At 40.4% G+C, this 25,877-nt stretch overlaps 1 long non-coding RNA gene and 6 other non-coding genes across 7 annotated transcripts in view; all 7 read left to right on the plus strand.

Moving 5' to 3' along the window:
- LOC130456174 (uncharacterized) overlaps positions 1-11,000 on the plus strand; it is a 35,814-nt gene extending 24,814 nt beyond the window's left edge. Inside the window, exons 2-3 of the long non-coding RNA XR_008914749.1 lie at positions 154-6,418; positions 10,839-11,000. This is a non-coding gene — a long non-coding RNA (uncharacterized LOC130456174). The remainder of the gene's footprint in view (positions 1-153; positions 6,419-10,838) is intronic.
- On the plus strand, positions 297-354 carry MIR7371F (microRNA mir-7371f). Its single transcript, NR_127634.1, has one exon. It is a non-coding gene; the product is annotated as a microRNA mir-7371f (primary transcript).
- Positions 1,044-1,099, plus strand: MIR7371E (microRNA mir-7371e). The gene has a single exon (NR_127633.1). It is a non-coding gene; the product is annotated as a microRNA mir-7371e (primary transcript).
- MIR7371D (microRNA mir-7371d) lies at positions 1,674-1,731 on the plus strand. The gene has a single exon (NR_127632.1). It is a non-coding gene; the product is annotated as a microRNA mir-7371d (primary transcript).
- Positions 2,320-2,379, plus strand: MIR7371C (microRNA mir-7371c). Its single transcript, NR_127631.1, has one exon. It is a non-coding gene; the product is annotated as a microRNA mir-7371c (primary transcript).
- On the plus strand, positions 2,950-3,004 carry MIR7371B-1 (microRNA mir-7371b-1). The gene has a single exon (NR_127629.1). It is a non-coding gene; the product is annotated as a microRNA mir-7371b-1 (primary transcript).
- MIR7371A (microRNA mir-7371a) lies at positions 4,159-4,216 on the plus strand. The gene has a single exon (NR_127628.1). It is a non-coding gene; the product is annotated as a microRNA mir-7371a (primary transcript).
- Positions 11,001-25,877: the final 14,877 nt, after the last annotated feature.

Consider the following 25,877-nt stretch of genomic DNA (forward strand, 5'->3'; position numbering starts at 1 on the left):
CAAATCCCAAGACCCCCAATATGTTTAATTTTTACAGCCAACCTTATTTGAACTCACACCAGTGCAGTTTCTTAAATAATGCCCAAATTTGATATTCCTAAATGAATGTCAAAGTGAATCATATTAACTGTTTATTTCTGAACTTTGTTACAGGTGTATTTCCTTCTTCACAAACTGTAATGGACGCCTATTCCTGTTCCATAACCAGGATAGTTGGCTTCATCTAGATCCCGCAGAAGGATTAACACAACTCGTGTACTTCTCCACTCTCTCACCATATCCTCCACTTTGCTTCCTTTGTATAAGATGCTCCATTGTGTAAATACCATCAAATAGAGCATGCTTGTACAAAGAAAGTTATTGGAGGTACAGCTCTCCACCATAAAAGTACAAGAGAAAGCAGAAACCTTACTATGAAGAAGGTATCTATAACCTGTTGCACAACCACCTTAAGGATCGATCACTGAGACTTTACGAAGAAATGTGAAGTCTGCATGTTTAAGTAACCCTATAGCTCTCTAAGGAGGTTATTTTTTCTCAATAATACTTAAAGTTTATGTTCCTAAATGTATGTTTAAGTAAACTAGACTGATTATTTCTTTTTAAGTGATGCTACAGATAGGCTTCCCCCTTTTCCCCCTACACCCTTAATTTCTACCTTAGTAAGACTCTTAAAGACTAGGGCAAGGGTTAGCCAAATGGATTTAAGTGACTTGCCTAGGATCACATAGTTGGGAAGTGTATGAGGCCAAATTTGAAACTGGGTCCTCTCTGACTCCAGGCCTGATTCATATTCCTATTATATGGCAATCACTTCTGACATTCTATATTATAGCTTAGTTTTTTGTGCCATATGATAGGTTGGGTGGTGGAACTCTGAGGTATCGTATGAGCAAGAGGTCATTTAATGGTACATTGCCCTTTCCAGTGAACTTCATTCAGACATGATTAATAGTGCTATTACCTGAAACTACATCTCTGAAGAATGAGCTTATCTCTTATATTGACTTAACATCTTCCTGCCACATGCTCCAGCTGCCCCATTTGTACCAGATGCTTTATTTGTGAGTTCTGTCAAAAAGAGCATCTTATACAAATGGGGTTGTTGGAATAAAAGCCTATATAGTTGAATGACCAAGAGTAAGCAAAGATCTTGTTGGGATTGGACCCATATTCATCTCAAAAACAATTTTGTTGAATGGCTTTCTATACTTTGCTGAATTGTAAGTAGTCCTGAGGAGCCTCCTACGTCCCTTTGTAACAAATTTCACCTTGGAACCACTCTTAAATATTGGTAAGTTGTGTTTTGTTTTGTTTTACCTTACCTTATATAAGGCCTGAAATTGAGACTTCTAAATGCAGGTCAATATAAATTAACTTCAATAACCATTTATTTCTCAACTCTTTTGTAATTGAGTTTAATTTTTGACATGGGGATGATCTTATTGACCATGCAGTAACTGTGATACAGGGATCTCTTATATCATGTGATGAATTGGAAAGGAAACTTTCAGAGAGAGATTATAAGTGAGAGAACCTTTAATTTTGTTTAACTTGTTGTGTTTTATATACTAATCTCATTCAGATGTGCTTGGAAGTGCTATAGGCCACAACTGGTTCTTCTGGAAGGATGAGCATAACAAGGATATACCCAATAAATTCTCCACCTGCCCTATTTGTACCAGATGCTCCTTTTTCTGTATTGTCAGAAAGAGCATCCTGTGCAAAAGAGGTTGGTGGAGGCAAAATACCACATCTAGAAGAACAAGAGGAGACAAATACTCAGGTAATATGAGAGTTACATAACCTACTCTGTGACATCTTTGTTGGTGAATCATTGTGAATTTGTTTATCCATTTCCTAAAATTGGATAGCTTTAAACATGAAGTTTGTGTTCCAAATCAAACTTAAATTTGGTAATAGTCAATGCATGTTATACTGGCAAATGCCATTTTTTAAAAAAAAACCCTTACCTTCTGTCTTAGACTCAATACTGTGTATTGGTTCCAAGGCAGAAGAGCAGTAAGGGCTGCGCAATGAGGGTGAAGTGACTTGCCCAGGGTCACACAGCTGCGAAGTGTCTGAGGCCAGATTGGAACTCAGGACCTCCCATCTCTAGGCCTGGCTCTCCCATCTGGCCCTGTAAATGCCTTTTCAAGATAATTTTATTGAATTAGCTGTTCATTTCTGAGCTATTTTGTTTATGGAATATTTCTTCAGATATGACTATGGAGTAGTCGACTTCTAAATCACTCTTTGAAGGATTAGTACAATTAATATATAGTCCTACTTTTTCCTTCTACTTACTTCCATTGCCTTCTTTGTACCAGATGCTTTGTTGTATAAATACCATCAAATAGAGCATTCTTGTATAAAGGAAGTTGTTGGAAGTAAAACACTGTACATTGAAGAACTTAAGAAGGCAAAGACCCAGCAATGAAGGATGTGTCCCATAGCCTCTTCCCACAGCTCTCTAAGGATTGATCATTGAGACTTTACTTAAAGACATCCAGTGAAGAGGAGAAATCTATAGGCCTAAGCAGCCCACTCTTATTTCTTATAGCTCTTAATATAAGGAGCCTTTTTTCCTTTTGCAATGCCTAAAGTTGACACTCTTGAAAGAATGTTGAAGTGAATTAAATTGATTAACTATTTATTTCTGAATTGTGTTATAGAAAAGTTTCCTTCTTTATATACTGGAATGAACCCACATTCCTCTTGGGTAACTCTCACCCCTGAAATTCTGTGTGATAGAATGAAGGTTGTAAGAAAGATACTCTCAGCAATCTTATACATAAGAGTTGTTTTAATAAGAGTGTTTTGTTTTCCAGTGAGCCACACTTAGACATGGTCTGTGGTACTTATAGTCTTAAGACTAGTGCTCTCAAAAGGAAGAACCTACCTAGTTTACAGACTTCCCTCTTCCTACCACATACTCCTTCTGCCTCATTTGTATCAGATGCTTTGTTTGTATATTCTATCAAAAGAGCATCTTATACAAATGTGGTTGTTGGAACAGAAGGTAAAAGGAATAACCAAGAGTAAGCAGAGACATTGACGGGATGAAGATCCATATTCAACTTAAAAACAGCCTGGTTTTGAGTGGTCTTCCATACTTTGATGAGCTTAACTGGTCCTGAGGAGCCTCCTGTATGCCTTGGCAACCAATTCTATTTCATAATAGTTCTAAATTGTGATAAGTTTTTTTTCCTAAATGTTAAGTAATTCCAGTTTTGACACTCATAAATGCATATTGAAGTATTTTAAATAAATATTATATTTGTTTATTAACTACTTTGTAATTTGGCTACATTTTTTTACATATTAGGCTGGATTTATTGACTTTAAAGGTCAGTATAACAGAGGAATCGCCTTTACTGTGTAATATTTTGAGGAAAATTCTGAGGGATCTTATAAAAGTAACAAGACTTTTAATGATGTGTTTCGGTTTTCCTACCAACCTCATTCAGACTCCCTTGGAAGTGCTCTAGTTTACAACTGGTTCTTCTGGAAGGTAAAAGGATAAACATATATCCAACCATCTGCCATCTGCCCTATTTGCTCCATTTATGATCTCTTTCAAAACATCTTTTACAGAGAAAAACACAGTAGGAATAGAATACCACACCAGGAAGAACAAGGGAAAGCAGAGTATCTGGTTTCATTTAATGAAAGTTATATTATCCATTCTGTCATATTCCTGCATGGTGATCATTCCAACTTTATTTAGCTATTAATCAATATTGAGCAGATCAGAGTACAAGAAAGTTTGTATCGCAAATCAGGTTTAATTTTTATGTTTGTAAATGTATATTTTACTGGTAAAATGCTTGCTCAAGTTAGTTTAATTGAATTGGTCATTCATTTCTAAGCTGTTTGTTGGATGATATCTTCATATATGGCCATGTGCTTATTGGCCACTAAGGTCACTTCTGTTCTTAAATGTTATATTGTGGAATGGACTACCATATTATTGGTTATTAGGGTCAATGAGGGATTTCAAATCCCTAGGATTTCTCCTGAAGGTATGGTTGATTTTATAGCCATCTTTATCCAGACATATATCATGTACAGTCTACTACAGTTGACATACTCAAGAGGATTCACACAACTAATATATGCTCCTTCACTCTCCTGCCATATCCTCCACTTGCTTCCTTTGTACAAGATGCTCTGTTTTGTAAATATCATCAAATAGAGCATACTTGTGCAAAGGAAGTTATTGGAGGTACAACTCTACCTTGAAGTACAAGAAAAAGCAGAAACTGCCGCAGAGAAGCATTCCATAGCCTGTCCTACAACCACCCTAAGGACTGTACATGAAGGCTTTACGTTGAGATGTCCAGTGAAGAGAAGTCTGCACACCAAAGTAGCTCGTTCTAGTTGAATAACTCTATAAGGAAGTTTTGTTTAAAAAATGTTTAAATTTGTCACTGCTAATGAGTGTTGAAATGAATTAATTTGATTTGTTTCTGAATTATATTATAGAGGAGTTTCCTTCTTTACATACTGGAATTTACTGTACATATGGACTTGCCATATCTGTTAGCTAACCATCACTTGTGACCTTCTCTATCAATAGCTTAGTTTCACTACTGGGTCCTGTATACCAAAGAGATCATAAAAAGGGAGAAAGGTCCTACTTGTTCAAAAATATTTTATAGCTGTTCTTTTTGTGTTGGCAAAGAACTGGGAAATGGGGGAATGCTCATCCATTGGGGAATGGCTGAACAAATTATGGTATATGTTGGTGATGGAGTTCTATTGTGCTATAAGAAATGATAAGCAGGATAATTTCAGAAAAAAGCTGGAAAGATCTGTAGGAACCGATGCAGAGTGAAACAAGCAGAATCAAGAGAACATTGACAAAGTAACACTAATATTGTGCAGTGATCAACTGAAAAACTTAGCTACTCTCAGCAATACATTGATCTGGGGCAATTCTAAAGGACTTATGACAAAAAATGCTATCCAGCTCTAGAGAAAGAACTGTTGGAGTCAAATACAGATCAAAACATACTGCCACATTAGTTTATTTACAGTTTTATTTTGGTGTTTTAGTTTTGTATGAGTATTCTCTTAAAACAATGACCAATATAGAAGTTTTGCATGATACATGTATACATGTATAACCCAGATCCAGTTGCTTACCATCTCTGAGTAGGTAGAGGGAAGGAAGGGAGGGAGAAAGTTTGGATTTTATGATTTTGGAAAATGTATTTTGATACCTGTTATTCCATGTAATTGTGAAAATAAAATATCTCTGAATTTTTTAAAATAGCTTGGCTTCCTTTTAGTGTGCTAGGTTTAGATGGCAGAAATTCTGATGTCCATTTAGTAATGTGCATTTAATTTTCCAGTGAAGCCACACTCAAGATGAGGTCTGTTGGTACTATATCCTGTAACTAGTATTCTCAAAAAAAGAGCTAATTAGTACATCAGCTTCTGTCTTCCAAATGGTCCATTTATGAATTCTGTCAATCATAGCATCTTTTAAAAATGAGTTAGCAAGGACTAATAGCTGAAATATTAAGAATTAGCAGAGGTTCTGTAGGGATGAGGACTTCTATTCATTTCAACCAGGTTTAGTCGATCCCTTTTTAAAGAGGTTTTCTTTTCTGTGGATACTCTAATATATAGAGCATCTTATGGAAAAGTGTTTTCAGAGCCAAACATTGTACCTACTTTGAAGTGCAGGAGTAGGTGGAAGCCCTGCTGTAAAGAAGGTCCATCCCAAGGTCTACATCCATCCAAATGTACATTCCTTGAGAATTCAACCTAGTAAGGATGAACCCTCTACTTATCTAGAAAGCTTACTCTGCTTTTAAATAACATTAGGAAAGTTTTTCTTAATACGTGATGAAATGATGCAAATTCATTCTACCCTTGGTTATAGATGGGTTTTATTCTTCATAGATCACAATAGATTCATTTCCCTCATGGATAATTATGACTTCTAAGATCCTATGGCGAGTGGTCTCTTGCAATGTGTCATAGGCAGGATAGGTTGGAAACAGAGATCTTACAATAAGACACCCTGTGGTTCTATAGTCTACAATTAGTACTCTCAAATGGATAAAGATAGCTAGTATATACTTTTCTGTTCTCCCTACATATATGTTCTACCTGCCTCAATTTTACCAAATACTCTATTTGTGAATTCTGTCAAAAACATTTTGTGCAAACACAGTAGTTGGGGCAGAATATTTCACCTTAAAACAAGCTTAAGTTTTACTCACAATGCTTATTACATTTATTCTAAATTGACCTTACATTTCTTTTCTTTATCATTTATATGCAGGTTTCTTTTGGTATGAGGATGAAATATTTCTCTGATGTCAGTTTCACTTCTGAAGTTCTACGTCTCAGGATGTATTTTCTCACTTCATCGTAGGTTGGATGAGGCATATTCTATAAGGTATTGAAACCTCTTCACTTGTATCGCTGGTTTACCTGCCTGTTTTGTGTGGACTCAGATCAGTGTGGGCCCAGCTGGATGTGTATAAATGGTACATATCCTCCATAATATGCCTTCCATCAAAGTGTATTACATCTGGCTGGCTTAGTAGGGTTAGCACCACGAATATATACCTCTCCATCTTCTGTCATCTCTTCTCTTTGCCCTCTTTGTGCCCAGATGCTCCATTTTATATACAGTGACAAAATCCTGTCTGCATTTGTTCTGTGCATGACTAGTTGTGGGAAGATTATTCCACCTGCTAATACCAGAGCAGAGCAAGATCTTTCTGTAATAAAGATCTTAAACTACCACCATTCTAGTGAAACCACCTGATTAGCATCTGAATGTCATTAACCTACTCTACCATATCCCCAAGATCAGTTATTCAGATTGGCTAGGAGATGTCGACAGACATGCAAGTCTATCAAATTCTCAGGAAGCCCACTAAACTATTGTATACCTCTTCTTTGAGGTTTTTTCCCTTATACCAAATCTAAATTGTACACTTTCAAATCCATGTTGAATCAAATTATGTTAAATACAGCTGTTACCATCTTTAAATTTAGAGATAGATTAGTAGACCTGGGAAGTCATTTTCATTACTGAGATCCTACAATGTAGAGTTCGAGAAATGTGAGAAGTTGGATGAGAAAAATTTTGGAAGTTTTTCAGATTGATGATTCTTTGAAAGCTGCTGTTTAAATGGCCCTTACCCCCAAATTATCAGTACTATAGGCTACAACTGACTTGCTCAAAAGAAACCCAACTGGTATTGTTCTCCTATTATCCTATTTACTTGATCATTTGTACCAGGAGTTCCATTTTGTATATATTTCTAAATGGATAATCATGTGTCTGTGAGGTTATTGGGACAGAACATTTTTTTCACTTTAATTGAAAGTTTAGTTCAGGTAGGTTTACAGCCTAGGATGCTCACACCTGCGCAGAGGTGCATAGATTCATATAATTCTGTTTACATGCTTCTGACAGACTGGAATATAACATTAAAGGAGTTTTACATTTATCCAAACTGTCAGTACATTAATACATTACTGTAAGAATGCTCCATATCAGCATTAAAGTTAAAACCTCCTCTGACTCTCACCCTTTAATCATCATTGTTAATCACTTGCCTTCATATGAGTCTTCTCAAACATTTATAAAAATGTTGGAAAAGGGTGTGACAGATTTTCAATTTAGGGAATTTAAACATTTTAATAATTAGTGTCCTTATTACTTCTGGGCTACTTAAGTCACTCCTTTTCTGCAAAAACTAGTGAAATGAGGCTTTTCAAATTTAGCCTTCTTCTGAATGTGTAAACTTTTTAAAATAGTTTGGTTTCATTGTGCTGTGATCGGCAAGGGGTAGAACATTCTTGAAAGACTATTTGAGAATAAGCAGAGATCTTGTTGGGATGGGGATCCCATAATTAATGTGATAATGGGCCTTTCTATACTTTCATATTTCAAGAATTTAGGTGAGCATATGGAGCAATCTGAATAACCCATACTACTCTTGAGTTCTCTAGTTATAAATCTTTTAAGTAAAGCCCAAATTTGCCTCTGATATTTATATTTTGAAATGGATAAAAGTCTGTTGTTTACCCATTTCTAAGGTGTTATAGAGGGGCTTCATTCCTCAGTGAGGGAGATGAACAAAACAGGATAGGTCATTTTAGGTTTTGAAGTTCATTATCATTTGGAGGACTTCTATAATGACAGGTTGGATGAAGTAAACCAAGAGATTGATTATTGCTTTTCCAAGCAACCTCATCCAGAATGAACTAGAACTACAGGGGAGAAATGCTTGGCTCATAAGGATGAACATTACTAATTCAAATCTCTCCATTCTCCCATGAAGACTCTCCATTTTTATCAGAAGCGCCTTTTTGTGCATTTTTGTCATGACAATTCTCTGGGAGCAGATTCAAAATAAGAGTAGCAGGGAAAAGTATGGTGAACTCCCACTGTCTCCCCTAACTCCACCAGATCTAAAAAACACAGCAGACAATCCTTTTTGTGAAATCCAAGAAAAAAATAAGTGAGTCATTTTGTTTAGCCTTGGTTGTCATGGGGAGATGGGTCTGTGGACACTCAAAAAACCCTCACTTGATCCGTTCATCCCTGTTTGCTATTATATCTCTCCTCACTTTCATGCTAAATCCCTTGAGAAGGTTGTCTATAATATATGCTTCCACTTCCCCTCTCTTCTCTTTTTAACTCTTTGTAAGCTAGCTTCTGACTTCATCTTTCAACTGAAGCTGCTCTTTCCAAAATTACCAGTGATTATTTTTGAAAATTAAGTTTTCATACATGTCTTCGAAAAAACATCATAATAGCTTTCCCCAGTAGGCCTCCCTTTACCCCTCCCAGAAAACCATCCCATATTTTTTCAAGACAAAAAAAAATCTGTATAATTGATCAGTGTGTTGAAGAAGTCTAAAAGTAATGTGCTGTGCCCAACATTTGTGGACCCCCCCCCCCACCTCTGCAGTGGTGAGTTTTGGTATCTTTGCTTTTCTTTTGAGAATCATTACATACTTGTTCCATAATTTTGCAGTATTCCCTTTAGATTGGGTTTGAGTTTTCTGTTTACATTATTGTCATTATGTATGTGTGTATGGAGAGAGAGAGCCTGTTTGCTTCCTGTTTGCCTCTGCACCAGTTCATGTAGAACTTTGTGTGCTACTCTGTATTCATCATATCCATAATTTACTGCACAGTAATATTACATTCAAGTACCAAAATTTGTTTAGTCATCCCTCAATTGAAGAATGCATTTTCTGTTTCCAATTCTTTGCTCTCACAAAAAGTTCTACCATAAATGTTTTGTTGTTTATAGTTTCTTATCATTGGCTTCCTTGGGGTATAATGTACCCAGTAATGCAATCCATATGTAAAATGATACCAACATTTTAGTCCCTTTATTTGCATAATTCCAAATTGCTTTCCAAAAGGTTTATACTGCTTCACAGTTCCACTCAATGGGCCTATCTTCTCGCCACCCCGCTAGCATAAACTATTGCCATCTTTTTTCATCTTTGCCAGTTTGCAGGGTGTGAAGTAAAACCTCAGAGCTGCTTTGATTTGCATTTTTATTAGTAATTATTGAAGTCAGGGACCCGCTTGAGTTCTCCCAGATTTTGCTTCAAACATTAAAATGACATCTCAAAATGAATTCTGAGACAACAGAACCACCAAAAAGATAAAATGAAACTATTTTCTTTCCCAAGACAACTTGGAAGGTAGGCAGGGAAGGTTTATCTCATGGGGGTAGGAGTGGAGCACAGTCCAGTACAGGCAAGCCAGCAGCAGGCCTCTGGGGCTACTGACTCAGCGGCACCAACTTTTGGAGCTCTTAACCTTCAGATAGTAGGGAAGTCTGACAACAGAATGGAAAAAGATTACTAGGGAACCTTTTTGCTGGCACTGGGAGCAGGACTCTTGGATTTCCAACATAGTTTCAGATCATAGTCCCAGAGTGAGGAGGAGCACTATCAGGAGTGAGGACCATGGTCACATTTCCAGGATGGAAAAGCATGATTATGATCACTCAGTGATCAGAGCACAAGCCAGGAAAGCAGTGACCACACTTCTTAGATCATACCACCTTGGGAGAACTGAACTTACAGAACTGTCCTGCCTCCCTGAATTAGCTCTTAAAATGACAAGTATAATTTTTCAGTGGGGAAATGCATATTTAATTTTTTTAAAGCCCAAAGATGAATAAAAATTTGACTTTCAAGTACAAGATTTCAAAAAAGGCATAAAATAAACATGAAAGAGAAATGGAATCACTGTTAGACCATATTGGGGGGGGGGATACTTTATACTCCTGAGAACTTTATCATTATTAGGACCATTTAAAGGAATAGATATAGAAGTGTCACTGGAGTGAGTTAACTATGAGATGATTTCCAAAAGAAATAGATTGGAAGAGGGTAAGGGAATGCACTGGAGTAAGGAAATTCATATGTATGTATATGTGCACACGTGTATATAGGAAATAGAGATACATAGGAAACTACAGCAGCTCTTTATGTTAGCAAAGAAGTGGAAATTTAGAAAACATGCACTCGTCAATTGGGGTTGTGGTGGAATACTATTAAATTACAAATGATGAGCAGTATGGTTTTAGAGAAATCTGGGGGGAATTACATGAACTGATGCAAAGTGAAGTGAACAGAACCAGGAGAATATTGTGTAATGATCAACTGGGAATGACTTAGGTATTCTTAGCAATTCAGTGATATAAGACAGTTCCAAAGTACTGATAATTTTTTTTTAATGCTCTTCATCTGAGAAAAAATTCTGAATGCAGGTTAAATTAAACTGTTTAAAATTTTGGTTTTCTTATTTTATTTTTGTTTTCTTTCAGAACATGACTAATCTGGAAACATGTTTTACGTGACTGCACATATATACCCTATAATAAAATTGCTTACCATCTCGAGGAAGGAAGAGAATTTGGAACTAAATTTTTTAAATGGATGTTAAAAATAGTTTTTACTTGTTGGAAAAAATAAAAATTTTACAATTTAAAAAAGTATTTTATCATGTGGTTCTTAATACTTTTCAATTAATTTGAAAACTATACAAAGAAACTTGATACCATTCAACTGATTCCCTTCTTGTCGTTGGTACATTGATTTTGTCAATGCCTGGCACATAGTAAGCACTTAATAGATTCCCTCTCTCCTCTTCCCCCCCCCCCAATAAGTTCAGTTTCATATACACATACAGACCACTTTACATACATAAACACATTTGACCCTTACGATAACTATGAAGAAGACACAACAATTTTATCATTTTATACTTTGATCTAGGATCTTGTCCACATGGGTTTTCCTTACATTGGTTCAGATAGCAATTTCTCCATTTCCCACCTCATTATTCACATTTTCCTGTAAAATCCTGCACAAAAATCATAGCCATTTTACAGATGACAAATTTGAGTCCTGTAGAGGTTAAGTGATTTATGGCAAATCATGCACCAGCAAGTGGTATAACTAGGTTTCCTGACTTTAGCAAAGTCTATTTTTTACACTCGCCTGCCTCAGAGGATGAACTATAGAGAAAACATTAAGATAAACAAAAGAAGATAAAATGTCAAAATTATGAGCAAAGAAATGTAACAGCAACTAAAGCATTTTTATATGCTGCTCAACATAGTCAAAGATGTTCATTTTTATAATGCTTTAATTTTAAATGACACCCAAGTGGAAATAACCCTGAAGTAGGAAAAGAAACACCTACACTTTCTGCTCCCCCCACCCCCAGTCACTGACCAGTAAGATGTTTTTAAGCTGCAGAGGGAAGCAAAGGTAAAGGTGACTTGAGTTATGTAGTCCCCATTTTTAGATATAACCTTCATGTTTTTTTGACATTTCTGTTTGTCACTTTTTGTTCCCATAAGATGGCAGACTAGTTGTAACTATAGTTGTAGTGAGCTGCAGAGCATGATTTATTCTGCTGAGAAACCAAACAAGAGTGAAATGAAAATCAAGAACAACTTTTTTACAGAAAAAAATTAACTCCCCCGTTTTAGTTGTCCTGTCTCCACCTCACTCCAGGCATTTAAAAACACATTCCTTCATTGACACATTTTTAACATGTCAATACAATTTTTAATAATAATTTTGTGTCATCTTGTGATCCAAGTTGTCTCCCTACCCACCACCTCACCATGGCAGGTAAAATGATAAATGTTCATATGTTATCACACAATGCACATTTCCATGTTCATGTTGCAGGAGATGTACTGCTTACACTAGAGAAAAACTCATGGAGGAAATAAAGTGAAGAATGGAATGCTTCGATATGTATTCAGGCTCCATCACTTCCTTCAATGGTGGACAGCCTTTTTTTTATCATAAATCCCTTGGGGATGTCCTGGATCTTTGCTGGCTGATACTAGTTCTTTCATTCGCAACTGATCATTGCACATTTTTGCTGTTATTGTATACAACATTCTCTTGGTTCTACTTCACTTTACATCATTGTAAGTCCAGGTTTTTTGGTAATTGTCTTGTTTGGTATTTCTTGTATTCCATTCCAATCATATACCACAACTTATTCATCCATTCTCAGATTGATGGGCAATTCTTAAGTTTCCAATTCTTTGCCACCACAAAAAGAGCTGCTATAAATATTTTTGTAGCAATAGGACCTTTCCCCCATCTTTGATCTCTTTGGGATACAGGCCTAGTATTGCTTGGTCAAAGAATATGTAGTTTTATGGCCCTTTGGGTCCAAGTTGCTCTCCCACAGTCATGGCAGTTCACAACTCCACCAATAGTGTATTGGTGTCCTAATTTTATCATATCACCTCCAACATTTATCATTTTCCTTTTTTGTCATACTACCCAGTCTGATAAGTGGGAGGTGGAGCTTTAGAGTTTTAATTTTCACTTCTCTAATAAATAGTGATTTGGAGCATTTTTATATGACCAAAGACAGTTTTAATTTCTTTATCTGACAATTGCCTATTAATATCCTGTGATCATTTGTCATTTGGATAATGTATTACATTCTTATAAATTTGACTCAGTTCTCTATTTGAGGAATGAGACTTTTGTCAAAGACATTTGCTAAGAATGTTTCCCCCTATAGACTCTAAATGATCACCCTAGTGCAAACATCAATAATAGGGAAATGGGTTTTGATCAAGGATACATGTAAAACCCAGTGGAATTGGGCATCAGCTACTGGAGAGGTTGGGGGAGGGTTAGGGAAAGAACACAATTCTTGTAACCATGGAAAAATATTCTAAATTGACTAACTAAAATTTTTAAAAAAGAATTTCCCCCCATTTTCACTTTTAATTTGGGTTGCTTTGGTTTTGTTCGTGTAAAACCTTTTTAATTTAATTTAATCAAAGTTATCCATTTACATCTTGTAATGTTCTCTATGTCTCATTTAGATAAAAAATTCTTCCCTTCTCCATAGACTTGACAAGCAAACTATTCCATTCTCCTCTAATTTGTTTATGATATCTGCCTTTATTTCTAATCTGACTCTTCCTTGGCATATGATGTGAGATATTGGTCTGTTCCTACTTTCTGCCATATGTTTTCTAGTTTCCCACCAGTTTTTGTTGAACAATGAATTTTTTTTCCCAAAAGCTTGGATCTTTGGGTTTGTCTAACACTGTGTTACTATGCCTAATCTATTCTGTTGATCCACTTCTCTTTCTTAGCCAGGGCCAGATTTTTTTGATGGTTGCCACTTTATAATGCAGTTTGAAATCTGGTTCAGCTAAGCCACCTTTCTTTATATTTTTTTCATTAATTCCATTAATATTCTTAACCTTTTCTTCTTCCCGATTTTTTCCCCTAACTGTGAAATAATTCTGAGGTAGTTTGATTGGTATGGCACTGAATAGGTAAATGAGGTAGAATTGTCGTTTTTATTACATTGGCTCAGTGTACCCATGAGCAATTAATGTTTTTCCAATTGGTTAGATCTGGCTTTATTTGTGTGAAGTGTTTTGTAATTATGATCAGATAGTTTCTGGGTCTCCATTGCCATGTAGGACTCCCAGGTATTTTACATTGTCTAACAGTTATTTTAAATAGGATTTCTCTCATTGACTGGAGGAATTCCATGTGAACTGGAATGACCTCCAGGAATTGACACAGAGCAAAAGGAGGAGAATCAGGAGAACATTGTACACAGAGATGGATACACTGTGGCACAATCGAATGTAATGGACTTCTCCATTAGTGGCAATGCAGTGATCCAGGACCATTCTGAGGGACTTATGAGAAAGAACACTATCTACATTCAGAGGAAGAACTGTGGGAGCAGAAATGCAGAAGAAAAGACTATGATCGATCATATGGTTTGATGGGGATATGATTGGGGATTTTTGACTTTAAATGATCACCCTAGTGCAAATATTAATAATATGGAAATAGGTCTTGATCAATGACACATGTAAAACCCAATGGAATTGCTTGTTGGCTCTGGGAGGGGGGGTTCGAGGAGTGGAGAGAAAGAACATGAATCTTGGAACCATGGAAAAATATTCTAAATTAAATAAACTTAGTTTAAAATAAATAAATTGGGATTTCTCTTTCTATCTCTTACTTTTGGTCTTTATTGGTCATAGAGTGATTTGCTCAAGGTCACACAGTGAGGAAGTGCTTGAAGTTAGGTTTGAACCCAGCATCTCCCATCTCCAGATCTGCTCCACATTATTGAGATTGGCTCTCTATCTACCAAGCCACCTAGCTGTCCATGGAATGAATTATTCTTTAGATGTGTGGTAGAATTCAGTTGTGAAATCATTGAAATCTCCTTTTCTGAGACTCAACTAAGTTGTCTGTCCCCACCTCCAAAAAGCCCAGAGAATTGTAATCTCTCCTTTGTAAAATCTCCCCCTTGTTCTTTTTCTAAATCTTTGCACTTATCTCTCACTTATCACAACAATTTGCAAGGGTCTTTCTCAGCTATTTTACCATGAGCTCCTTAAGAATGAAGTCTAAAGGGGGCAGCTGAGTAGCTCAGTGTATTTAGAGGCAGGAGGTCCTGGGTTCAAATTTGAATTCCAAAATTTCCTAGCAGTGTGACCCTTGGCAAGTCACTTAATCTCCACTGCCTAACCCTTACTCCCTTGAAACCCTAAGGTGGAAGGTACAGATTTTAAAAAATAAAGAAAAAAAGAATGAAGTCTACACATCTATAATGCCCTCTTGGACATAAACTAGCTTGGTGCCATAAACAGTGGGGACTGAAATGTACACTGGACTCAGTGATGAGATCTTGCCAAATCCTACCTTAAAGTAAGTTGTGATTAGAAAGGCATGTGACACAACAGGTGTTTAAAAGTAGTAGGTCTGGGGCAGATAGATGCCACAGTGGATGCAGTTTCAAGGCTGGAGATGGGAAGTCCTGGATTCAAATCTGATTTTAGATGCTTCTTTACTGTGTAACTCTGGACAGGTCATTTAACATCCCCCCCCCCCATTACATAATCTTTACTACTCTTCTGCCTTGAAACCAATATTTGTTTTAAATATTTAATTTTTTATTTCTTTTAAAAATGACTTTAAAATTGGTGCTAAGGGGGAAGGTAAGGATTTTTTAAAAGGTAGTAGGACTTCTGAAAGAAGGCAATATGGCTTTGTGGGAAGAGCACTAGATCTAGAATTAGGAGACCAAGATTCAAACCCAAATCTGTTACACGCCACCTGTATGACCCTAGATAAGTCCCTTTCCTTTTCTGAGCTTTAATTTATTACCCAATTAAATGAGGGCTGTAGACTAACCAATCTCTAAGGTTTCTTACAGTTCTAAATCCTAGAAATTCTTTCTGTTCCCGATTTTGGGGTTCACAAGCAAAGAAGGTCAGCAAAAGGACATTTCCCTTAGTTTTTGTATCTGTTGAAAAGTAGCCCCCCAAGGTTAAAATGGCAGCTTTCTATCTTAGGTGGGGAGACCAGTGTCAGAGATAAATAAAGCCTTCGGGGATTACAAAGTATTCTCATTTGTTCCTGCAAACGTCCTTTTTTCTCCATTTTCCAAACGTGGATAGTCTAGGAAGTGAAGAGAATGGAACTCTAGAAATTGATGGAGTTGGGTTGATTTGTAGACTTGCTGAGTCCAAATGGGAGGCTTGAAGGAAGCCTAGAGCTCGTCTGACCCTTTCATTCTAAAAGATGAGGGAAGTTCCTTGGGCTAGGACCTCCTCTAGGTCCGCTGTACCAGCTTCTGGGGAGGAAAGGCTCTGATCGCGCCCCCCGCCCCCCACTCTAGTGACAGGATCTAGGCACTCTTCACCGGGGAGGCAGGAAAGGCTTTCCGTGGGAGATGGATGGCCCCAAGCTGGGCCTTAAAGGAAAGGAGAGATTCCAAGGGCGGAGGTGAGGAGGGAGTTATGTTCCAAGTCTGAGAATGATCAGGAGGACGGGGGCGGCAGGAAGGCAAAAGGGCATGTTCCGGACTGGCTGGAGAGAGATCGATTTGGCTGGAACATCGAGTGCATGGGGGGGAGTGGCAGCAGCCAAGGGGCGCTCCGTGGGGAAGGGGATGCCTTAAACACTCCCCCGCCCCAGCTGGGCACTGCGCAGACGCCCTAAGGAGGGAGGCGGGCTTTTTCCAGCAACTATTTAAGTTTCCCCCAAGTCTAGGCAGTCGAGCTTTGGGCTTGGATAAGGGTTGGTGGTGGCAGCCACACCTCCCCTTTTTCCTCCTCCCCACTCCCTGGTGACCTTCTCTCACCAGGGCCATGCATTCCGTGGTGTCTCCTGTGACCAAGGCCATCTTCGTGGCTTTGTTCCTCTTTGCCATCCTGCTCATCCTCTACGTTATCCTCTGGTACATCTGCAGAGACGTGGACAACGACTACATCTGAGGTACGCAGGCTCCAGCACAAACAGGTAGACACAGACGCCCCTGCCCCCTCGCCCTGTGCCCCGTGGCTGCCCGCTCTCTTCCCCTCCCCCTCAGCCCCTTCCAGCTTCTCACCTGTGCCCCTCTCCACACACCACCCTCAACCTGCCGCCTTGGACTTCCTCCCCCCGCGCCCCTCGCCTCCCGCCCCCCCCTCCCCCGCAAGTTTACCGTTGGGGGAATTGACGCCTCATTCATTCCTCTGATCCCGGGCCGGCCACTGGCATCAAGTGCGCCTCTCCTTCCCCAGACTTGGGGGCCTGCTTGCGGGCTAGTCCTGCAGCTGCTGGCCCCCAAGAGCCCCCGCTCGAAGCGGGACCGACATGGCTTGCGGAGGGATGCCGTGGATGAGTGCTGGCTGCCTCTGGAATCGGGATCCTGGGCTCAGTTCGGCCTCTGCCTCTCACTCCCTTTGTGATCTCAGGCAAGTCACTTCTCTGCGCCTCACTTTTCTCATCTGTGAAACCAGTGGGTTGGACTAGATCACCTGTGGGAGCCTTTCCAGCTCTAGATCCCGAACCCCTGCATCAGGCCACTGGAGGGCTTAGCTCCGGGGGAGATCCTGCCTCTTCCCCGCCCCGCCCCCACAAATCCCCTCCATCAAGTGTTCTAATGGGTGGGCACGTCCCTGTCACCGAATCCATTTTAGCAGCCGCCTGGCTTGCTTTTCTTTTCAGTGCTCTTTAAGGCCCGTTAGAAGATGGCACTGTGTGTGTGTGTGTGTGTGTGTGTGTGTGCTTAATAAGGGTGGGAGAGTGGGAAGGTTCCAAACCTGTGACTTCATCTTTGCGGGGAAACTCCCTCTCCCAATACAGATTGGGAATACCCCTGGAGCTTGGTCTTAAAGAATTGTTCGGAGACCCCGCCTGAGCTCACACAAACCCGGATCTTACTGACCCCTGTCCCCAGGCAAGGCCCCTGTCCAAAAGGCACTGCTGCCTGCCCCACCTAGCTCCATATGGTGAGACAGAGACAGAGAGGGGCATCTCAAAACCACACTGACCTCACAGTCTTCCTAGCTGTGTGATCTTGGCCAAGTCACTTCACCCAGTCTGCCTAGCCCTTGCCTTTCGGTGTTAAGAGTTACTGAGGTAGACGATAAGGGTTAACACACACACATCTTCTGTAACTTATTCTTTAAAATTCATTTGACTAATCTAGTCACAAATGAAACTTTAGTAGAATTAAATATCTAATAAAACAGACATTTCCTTCTCTCCATGATTAGTTTGCTGTTTTCTGCTCCGCATCCGTCCACTGGAGGAGTAGCCTTCCGATCCAGTAAGTACTTCCCCAGCTGTGATGGCCAGAGGACTTCGTTATGTTGCTGGCAGCTTGGTCACATTTCATGAGCAGAATAATTGGGGGCTTATCTGAATATTGACACGGAAGGATACATGTTAGGCTCTTAGCTGGAAAAAATAGAGCTCGTAACTGGAGTTATTAAGTAAAATCCATTCCAAAGTGGTGGGGAGACAGACAGACAGACAGACAGACAGACAGACAGACAAAAAGAGAGAGAGGGAGACAGAGGAAGAGGAAGAGAGTGAGCGAGAGAGGAGAGAGCTAGGGAGGGGGAGAGAGAGAGAGACAGAGACAGACAGAGACAAAGAAAAAGAGAGAGGGGGGAGAGGAAGAAAGAGAGGAGAGGCAGGGAGGGGGAGAGAGAGACAGCAAGAAAGAGAGACAGAGACAAAGGAAAAGAGAGGAGAGAGATAGGGAGGGGGAGAGAGAGACAGAGAGAGAGAAGGAGAAGGAGACAGTCAGATAGACAGAGACAAAGAAAAAGAGAGAGGGAGAGGGAGAGGAAGAGATCGAGTGAGAGAGGAGAGAGATAGGGAGGGGGAGAGAGAGACAGAGAGAAGGAGAGGGAGACAGTAAGATAGACAGAGACAAAGAAAAAGAGAGAGGAGGGAGAGGAAGAGAGTGAGCGAGAGAGGAGAGAGCTAGGGAGGGGGAGAGAGACAGAGACAGAGACAGACGGAGACAAAGAAAAAGAGAGAGAGGGGGAGAGGAAGAAAGAGAGGAGAGGCAGGGAGGGGGAGAGAGAGAAAGAGAGAGAGACAGCAAGAAAGAGAGACAGAGACAAAGGAAAAGAGAGAAGAGAGATAGGGAGGGGGAGAGAGAAACAGAGAAAGAGAGTGAAGGAGAGGGAGACAGAGAGACAGACAGACAGAGACAAAGAAAAAGAGAGGAAGAGGGAGAGGAAGAGAGCAAGTGAGAGAGGAGAGATAGGGAGGGGAAGAGAGAGACACAGAGAAGGAGAGGGAGACAGACAGACAGAGACAAAGAAGAAGAGAGAGAGGAAGATGGAGAGGAAGAAAAAGAGGAGAGATAGGGAGGGGGAGAGAGAGACACAAAGATACAGAGAGGAGAGGGAGACAGACAGAGACAAAGAAAAAGAGACAGGGGGGAGAGGAAGAGAGTGAGCAAGAGAGGAGAGAGAGATAGGGAGGAGAGGGGGAGAGAGAAACAGAGACACCGAGAGAAAGAGAGGGAGACAGACAAACAGAGACAGAGAGAGAAAATGAGAGACAGACAAAAAGACAGAGAGAGAGAAAAACAGACAGACAGAAAGACACAGACAGAGAAAGGGACAGAGAGAGACAGAGAAAGAGGGAGGGAGGGAAAGAGGGACAGAGACAGAGAAAAACAGACAGACAGAAAGACATAGACAGAGAGTGAGAGAGAGACAGAGGGAGAGGGAGGGAGGGAGAGAGGGAGAGAGAAAGAGAGAGACAGAGACAGAGATGCTGCTAACTGATGAGTGGAAATGTTAAGAGTTTGCAGGTCTGTTCAGAGTTTTTCTCTGGTAGAATTTCTCCATTTGGGGAGATTATTTCTGTATAGAAATCCTTTCTGGGCTTCACGGGCAGAAGGAATTGTAGAGCTCTTGCTAATCTTTTGGATGCTCCCCAGAACAATGGTGAAGGCCATAGGTGTCTGATTATTATGACCTTGGGCCAGTCCCTTCTTTTCTCTGTCCTTCCAACCCTTAGTTAAAATGGCCAGATTAGACCATCATCTAATGCCTCTTTCTGCCCCTTTCACAACTCATCACTTTCAGTAGGCGCTGCTCCTTAGGAATGAGGACAGAACTTAAAGGTCCTTCTGGAGTGTTGTAAAGATTATGTGTTCTGAGATCCTCTTAATAAAGGTGCTATATGAAGTGCAAAGATATTCTAAAATTTCTAGCAAAAATACTGTGCATATGCATGAGATAAGGTCTGCCTAAGAAGGTGAAAGGCTGAAATTTCTGGGTGTCCCAGTTCTCTCCTTGACATACCAAAGAGGCAGCCTCCCCAGGCACAGAATAGAAGTTTTCCCTGTCTCGGTGGCTGCTTGTTCCGCTGTGGTTCTGCCCACTCCACCATTTTCTTTCTTTTTCTTTTAAACCCTTCCCTTCTTCTTAGAATTAATACTGTGTATTGGCTCCAAGGCAGAAGAGTGGTCAGGGATAGGCAATGGGGGTGAAGTGACTTGCCCAGGGTCACACAGCTGGGAAGTGTCTGAGGCCAGATTTGAACCCAGGACCTCCCATCTCTAGGCCTGGTTCTCAATCCACTGAGCCACCCAGGTGCTCCCACCCCACCATTTTCACTGCTTAAAGTAGTTACCTTGAGGCACAGGACCACCAACCACGTCACAGCACTGCAAACGTGAGTTCGTCTAGTAGGTTTTTCCAGCAACAGAGAGGAGCAGAGAGCTGCTCTGTCCCCTTTATCTGAGTCTGACTCATTCGAACTTTAAATATTTCAACAAAGCAGAGCAAAATTGAGTGTATTACTCAGTTACGCAGCTTGATTTGGTAAAACATTTATTAATGAAATTGCAATGGGCTTACTAAAATTATGCTCAATTTAATAAGTGTAATATAGTAGTCCCTGGGTAACGTGAGGTGCTAGATGAAAAGTCTCTGGTTACAGCATGGTGCTAATTAGGTCCCAGCAGGGTCTCTCCTCATGTGTCCCAATTAGCTTTATTCTGGCCCAAACAAAAGCTGACTGAACGTTCCTGTCCAACATGGAAGGCCGACTTTTCAAACTCATATTTGAAAAAGGCCGGACAGCCGTCCACGGCGTCACCATTTGTTTAATCCGACACCCCCCCCCCCACTTCCCCAAGGCCAGGTTATTTAGGGAATAGCACCAGAACAAACTGTGAGATTCTGCCATTACCCTGAAATGGAATCTAGAACGATTTCACCTCCTAATTGATATCACTCACTGCGAAGAATGAAGTCATGTTTTGTCACATTGAACAAGGAAACTTCATTCCACAGCGGGACAGTGTGAACAAGTGGTTGTCTGACCTTGTAGAGCCAACTCTTCATTATCAGCATGCAAATTACTCACTGTGGGGACTGCCTGCCACCCAACTGAGATCCCAGGCTGGCCTTCGGCCATCAGGGGTGGGCGTGTGCTCCGAGAATGCCAATTGATTTGAATCTTTGCCCCATTTCTAATTCAAGTGCAGAAGGTCTGTGATTTAACCACTCAGAATGTTCTGTCCACCCATGCAGATCAGAATCTCTCAGCCCATCCTCTGCAGTTCCCTGGTGCGCCTTCCTACAATATGGTTGCACTTTTCTCAAGGTAAGTTTGTTGCTGCCTTTTGCTGCTACTCAAGTCGTCTAATACATTGTAAACTCAGTATGTCTGGGTTCTGGAAGTTAAAAAAGGCATGAGATATAGAATCAAATCAGTTGTGGGGGGCTGACTCAGTGGATTGAGAGCCAGATCCAGAGACAGGAGGGAGGCTCTGAGTTCAAATATGAAATCAGATACTTCCTAGCTGTGAGACCCTGGACAAGTCACTTCCCCCCAATTGCCTAGCCTTTACTGCTCGTCTGCATTGGAACCAATACACAATATCCATTCTAAGACAGAAGGTGAGAATTTTAAGAAATCAAATATTAACTAGCTGTGTGATCCTGGGCCAGTCACTTGACCGCTATTACCCAGCCCTTATCACTCTTCTGCCTTGGAACCAATACACAGTATTGATTCTAAGATGGAAGGTAAGGGCTTAAAAAAAAATCAAATATTAACTAGCTCTGTGACCCTAGAAAATTCACCTACTCCCATTTGCCTAGCCCTTGCTGCTCTTCTGTCTTAGATTTGTTACTAAGATAAAAGGAAGGGTTTAAGGAAGAGGGGTGGGGGGCAGCTAGGTAGCTGGGTAGCTCAGTGGAATGAGAGCCAGGTCTAGAGACAAGAAGTCCTAGGTTCAAATCTGGCCTCAGACACTTCCCAGCTGGGTGACCCTGGGCAAGTCACTTAACCCCCATTGCCTAGCCCTTACCACTCTTCTGCCTTGGAGCCAATAAACAGTATTGACGCCAAGATGGAAGGTAAGGGTTTAAAAAAAAGGAAGGGAGGCGATGACTCTAAGGTTTCCTAGAATCAATGACCTCAGAGGCCACTTTGGCCAACCCACATTTGAATAAAAATCTTCTTTTCCGCACACTGTGATCAGAGGCAAGTTACTTAACCTCAGTGTGCCTCGTTTTCCTCATTTATGAAATGGGGATAATGATACTTGTAGTACCTACTTCATGAGGTGTTGTAGATGTAAAACACCTTTCAGAAATTGAAGCACAAGCCAGATGTCAGCTGTCATCCTCCCACTTGCCATCATTAGCCTCTTTCTGCTTTATCCATGTCTTTCCCAATATATGGCACCGAGTACTGAACAGATGTGATTTGGAGGTTACATCAGGACTGTCATCTCCCTGCTTTTAAGGCTGAGGGGCTGAGAAAGTCATACAAATAGGGAAGTGCAAAAAGCAAGTTGACTTGCAGGAAGGGAGATCATATAATATCCTCTGGAGGTCTTTAGAGCCCTGACAGATTCGCATGTGTCCAAAAGGATTGGGGCACCATATTGTCTGAAGGCTGGCTGTGGGCTACATGATCTGCTAAGATCCTTTCTAGCCCTTGTCTTGCCCCAAATCTCTCCCCACTCCAATCCATCCTCCATCCAGCTGTCAAAATGACTTTCCTAAATCATAGCTCTGACCGCTTCCTACCTGTCCAGCCTTCTTACACATTGCTTGGCCCATCATGTACTCTGTGATCCAGCGATATTGGCCTCCTTGCTGTTCCTCGCACGAGACTCTCCATCTCCTGGCTTCAGGCTTTTTCTCCGGCTGACGCCCATGCCTGTGATGCTCTCCCTTCTAATCTCTGCCTCCTGGCTAAAACCCTGCCTTCTGCAGGAAGCCTTTCCCAGGCCCTCTTAATTCTACTGACTTCGCTTTGTTGATTATTTCTCATTTGTCCTGTGGAACTGTGGTTTTCGTATCTCCCCCATTAGACTGTGGGCTCCTTAAGAGCCAGCACTGCCTTTCGCCTCTCTGTATTTCCAGTGTTTATTATCATGCCTGACATATAGCAGATACATAATAAAAGCCTGTCAATTGATTATCGATTGTCAGATTGACGCCCCTGCCAGCACACAACTTTTATATGCTCTACAATCTAGTTATACTGGACTATTTGCTCTTCCTCACACTTGACAATCCTTCTCCTCACTATATTCCCTTTTGGACCCCGTGCCTGGAATATTCTCCCAACTCACCTCAGCCTCTGAAAATCTCTGAAGAGTCAGCTTAAATGCCAGTTTCTTCAGGGAGCCCTCCCCACTTCTTCCTGGGCCCCCACCTTCCCAGCTGTTAGAGGCTTCTTTTCTTTTTTTCAACCCTCACCTTTGGTCTTAGAATCAAGGAAGAAGGGTGCTAAGGGATAGGCAGTGGGGGTCAAGTGACTTGCCCAGGGTCACACAGCTGGGAAGTGTCTGAGGCCAGATTTGAACCCAGGACCTCCCATCTCTGGACCTGACTCTCAATCCACTGAGCCACCCCTGAAGCCCTCTTTTCTAAGATGACCTTGCATCCACTTTGTAGACCTTGTATAGGCTTGTTTGTTTCCATGTTGTCTCCCCATTAGAATGTAAGTTCCTTGAGAATGAGTTCCTGCTCTTTTTACATTTATTTGTATCTTCAGAACTTAGCACAGCAACTGGCATAGGGTAGGCATTTAATAATTGCTTATTGGTTGATTGCCATTTGTAGAGAACTCCAAATATGCAGGTTGCGCCTGATTATGATTTAATAGTTAAGTCCTAGCAAATTTGTCCAGCACTCTATCAATTTCATCATGCCACCTCTATTATAGCATAGTTACCTTCAAAACATTCTTTGGGAGGTGCAACTGAGTAGCTCAGTGGATTGAGAGCCAGGCCTGGAGACGGGAGGTCCTGTGTTCAAATGTGGTCTCAGATACTTCCTAGCTGTGTGACCCTGGGCAACTCACTTAACCCCCATTGCCTAGCTCTTACTGTTATTCTGCCTTGGAACTGATACACAGTATTAATTCTAAGTCAGAAGACAAGGGTTTATAAAAAACATTCCTTGGAACATCCATAGGGCACTACTAGTCATGGTTACCATATTGAATTTATGTCTGTTCAGTAGAGTTTGGTTAAATGAAATTAATTTTCTGCAAGATGGCATTTGGTAAAGGATTTTTGTTCCTATACCTGTATTTGGACCTAATCTCATTAGCCACGCAGGACATGATATGAACATTTATCATCTGAAAGAATGTGATCTTGGCTTCATTGTTGGAATTTTTCTTTTTTTTTTTCTAGAATGGAAACTTCCTACCACATTCTTTTCTGGACCTTTGTAATGACTCTGAAACAACACGGGAGGGTAATGTGGAAGAATCTTGTCGATATCTTTGACTCTAAGCCAGAAAAGAACCAGATATATTCTTTGAGGGGAACAAATCTTGAAAAGAAAAGAACAGTCAAAAATGAAGAGGTGAGCCAACCCTCTATAACTCATTCTTTCTCTAGACTGATTCTCACTAACAGGGAAGAGTGGGTTGCTGGGTTGGAAATGATGGGGACCCTAGAGGGAAACAACAGCTCCATCGTAGAGTAGAGGATAGTTGGGCATGGTCCATCATACATCCCAGATTAAAAAAGAAAACATTGCAAAGGGTTTGGAGGCAAGATAGGTAGGATCTCACGGAATAGAATGCTGCAGGGAAAGCCAGCTCTCAGGGATGGCAAATGCTCAAGAAGCCATTTCTGAAAACACAAAGTTCAGTAGTTTCAATGAGGAGGAAAAATAGGATTTGTCTAAATAGATAGCTGTCGAGACACACAGAACTTACAGACCAACTTAGATTTTAAAATGAACAGAAGATGAAAACCGGGCCAGGCAACAGGCAATGACTAACAGAGAGCATTGCAGTCCTGTAAAAATACCATCAGTAATTCTACAGCTCGGAATGAACTGAGACTCATTAGAGAACTAAGGACGACAAAAAGAGCTTTGTTTTTCTTTGTTTTAGTTGTATTGGGAGAAAAATAAGATTCAAGGGAGGTGTAGGACTTTTACTTAGGGTGGATGGGATGCTCATAATTGACAACAGAAAACGCAGAGCTTCTTAATTCTAATTTTGTTTCCATTTTCTCTGCAAAGGAAAGTGACCTTTATCTTGGAAATGGGAGATTAAAAAAGACTGACAGGGAATTGATACCTAAGAGGAATAAAGAAAAGAGATAATAAGAGAGCTCCTAGCTGACCTTGATCAATTCACCCATCTGGTCCAGAGTTCCTAAAAAACTGGCAGATGTGATTGTTGAGTCACTGTCAGTGATAGCAGAAAGATCATGAAAAATAGGAAATGTTCCATAAGATCGGAGAAGGGCAAATATCCTAATTTTTAAACAATTCCAGAACCTTCAAACTATTGACCTGTGAGTTTGATTTCAATTCTTGGAAATATTCTAAAGTTGATCATGAAAGAATTGGTGGATGACCAATCAATAGAAAGAGTCAAAATGGTGGCTTCTTCAAGAACTGATCATGCCAGACTAACCTCATTTCCTTTTTTTGATAGGATAACTAAGTAGATGGGGGAATGCTGTGGATATAGTTTACCTGGGTTTTGGCAACATTTTTGATAAAATATTTCATACAATTCTTACAGAAGAAATGAAA

Source organism: Monodelphis domestica, chromosome X (genome assembly GCF_027887165.1).
Source record: "Monodelphis domestica isolate mMonDom1 chromosome X, mMonDom1.pri, whole genome shotgun sequence".
Taxonomy (NCBI): Eukaryota; Metazoa; Chordata; class Mammalia; order Didelphimorphia; family Didelphidae; genus Monodelphis; species Monodelphis domestica.